Genomic DNA, 2,721 nt, shown 5'->3' with positions numbered 1-2,721 from the left:
CATGGAAATTATCCCAGAAATAGCTGCCCAAATTTGGCTGTAGTCGTAATGCATGAAAACGAAGTTTATCATTCGTCTGAGTGGGTCTGGGATAAGAAAGAGTGGATCAAAACCCTCCCCATTATCATTGATGAAAAAATTCAGGTGGGATGCAGAAAAGTGGAACTTGGATTTCAACCTGAAAAGGCCTCTTTCATTTCAGTTGCTGTCAGATTTTTAGATTTCAATCTGACATCTAAAATTCACCCTGGCATTTCAAGAAATACATCCTACTCAAGATTGGAAATGTATCAAGCAATATATGTTTACCTTGTGTTGCTGCCAGAAATTTACTGGCAACAATACTTCTTTAAACCCAAGTGACATTAATGTAGAGGTTACCAAATCTTGTAAGAAAGAACAAGGTGATTGCTGGTTCAATTTCACTATGATTAATTCTATCTTTGTGGTGTGCGATTGGAGAGCTGACCCAAAAACTCAACCAAAATTGTTAGGTTTAATTTACAAATTTAAAATGAATGTTGTAACTAAACCAAAACTTGTTGCAATACTCTCACACCAGGGCAAAGACACCTCCCTTATTTTAAATGATAAGAAAACAGTTTTTCCTTTTGTCATTACTTAAGGTGATGACATTTATGTAAGATGCCAATTAATGGCTGAATCCCTCATTGAATCAGCAAACAGCTATAGCATTGGACCACATGGTCTTATTCAACCATGCAGAACCCAAAATTTGGACTGCTGGTTAAATTTTCTCATAAGCTCATGTGCGGAAGAAATGACACCGGATATTGGGGGCAATTAATGATAGAAGTTTTAACACCTACGGTTCCTCCCAAGTCAACACTTCGACCAATGATTTATGAAGTTGGACCACTTGTAATTGGAAACACCGGTCAACAACAAATGTTATTTAAACCAGAATGGTCTCTCAAAAGGGTTGAATTGTTGATGCAAAATAATGTTTCAGAAATTCAACCTGCCTGTTCTCCCTTCTTACGCACCTCTTATGAGGGATGGACCACCTGGCTACGTAGATCTTCTCGAAGACGAATATCGAGAGACCTGACTGGTTTTTTGGGAACCAGACTGGGGGTTCTGAATAGCATTGATTCAGAGGTATTATTAAACAAATTGGCCGCTACAACTTTTGATTTGGCAAAAATACAACAGCCTTTACAATCTTCCCTTTTGGCTTTGGGAACGCGTCAGTGGCTGCTGTCCAATGTATTACCAAAATGGGAAAAGGTGAACGTAAAAGATCATGAACTAATTCTAGACACATTCGGTGTAGCCCAAAGTAATGTCTCTCTGGCTCTCAGTTGCATCCAGGCTCAATTGTGGATGCAATCAGTAGCTGCGTCAATCATTAGAGAAGGCAAAGAAGGTATTTTTGCTACCGAAATCCAAAAAATAATTTGAGATAATGCTAACAAGTTTGAAAAGAACCTCCAATCTTGGTGGAAATTGGTAAATTTTACCTATGATCCTATTAAGAATGCTGTCACAGCTTATGTGTTAACCATTCACAATGCTTCAGTATCTTTGATTTATCCTGATTTTGCATTAGGCTTAAACCACAATGGGACTATATCCTTTTGAGCATAGAGCACGGGCCGAAACGGTGAATGATAAATGGCAAACAGTAGACCTGGAATCCTGCATTGTGCAGGAACAACTAAGATTTATTTGTTGAAGTAACGCCATCAGAACACAAGATTTTTGCCTAGACACTGACCAAAAGGTTTGCCATTTTGATGTTCGTACAGAAGTTGACCCTAAAACTGTAATAATTTACATTGGCAGATGTGGAGACATTTTAGAGAGAAGAAGGCCTGGTTGTATATGCTTAAGAGCTGCTTGTAATAATATAACAGTAGAGAATGTAATAGCTTATACCAATAATCACATGAATTTTTGTGTTTGTAATTTTACTGAAATCACAGGATGTGACTTTTCTTACTCAGCTCCAGTCACCTCCCACCAGATTCTAAAATCTAACCTCACATTGATTCATGAGTTAATGCCTGTACCTATTGGAATGAATGTAACTCAAACAAAGGAATTATTACAGCATCAAGATTATATCAAAATATTAGAGGAGTTTAAGAAAAATGGACAAAAATCTCTAGTAACAATTCACCATAGTGTGGATGAATTACAGCAAATCATGAAAAGAGTGACAAGGGATGGAGAACATGATTGGTGGGGTACGGAATTCGGGTGGTCACCTACTGCTACAGGCATCCTGAACAAGCTGTGTCACCCTATTGTCATTCTCCTGATTCTTTCCCTAATCAGTATCACTCTATCCGTGATATTTTATATTCTTAATTGGCGAATGATAAAGCGAATGAGACTTTTGACATCCACATTCAACACACAGAAATCCTTGAGTGTATTCAGCATAGACATCTCGAAATCTATTCATGTTGAATGGGTTGCAAGGCAAAAAGCAATGTAGAAATCTTTCCCCCTCTTTTTCCTCTCTCTCTATCTCCCTCTCTTTCTCTCCGAGTGCTACCGCCACATGGTCCCGAAGACTACTGGTCTCGAAGACAAATGCTGAGTCACCGGGTGGTGTAAGAGTCGGTTAGAGAATCGTTTTCTGCCTCAACATTTTCTTCAGAACTTGACTGTATAAATCACAGATGTAGGCCTTGCGAAAACAACCAAAGCTGGTACGGAATGAATGCTTTGTACACGTACCTACCTCTT

The 2,721-nt window shown here is 38.6% G+C and overlaps 1 pseudogene; it reads left to right on the top strand.

Moving 5' to 3' along the window:
• The first annotated feature begins 720 nt into the window (after positions 1-720).
• On the top strand, positions 721-2,467 carry LOC138732919 (uncharacterized; annotated as a pseudogene).
• The last annotated feature ends 254 nt before the right edge of the window (positions 2,468-2,721 follow it).

Source organism: Phaenicophaeus curvirostris, chromosome W, assembly GCF_032191515.1.
Source record: "Phaenicophaeus curvirostris isolate KB17595 chromosome W, BPBGC_Pcur_1.0, whole genome shotgun sequence".
Lineage (NCBI taxonomy): Eukaryota > Metazoa > Chordata > Aves > Cuculiformes > Cuculidae > Phaenicophaeus > Phaenicophaeus curvirostris.
Note: the sequence above shows the minus strand (reverse complement) of the source record. Positions and strands in the feature narration are given on the sequence as shown.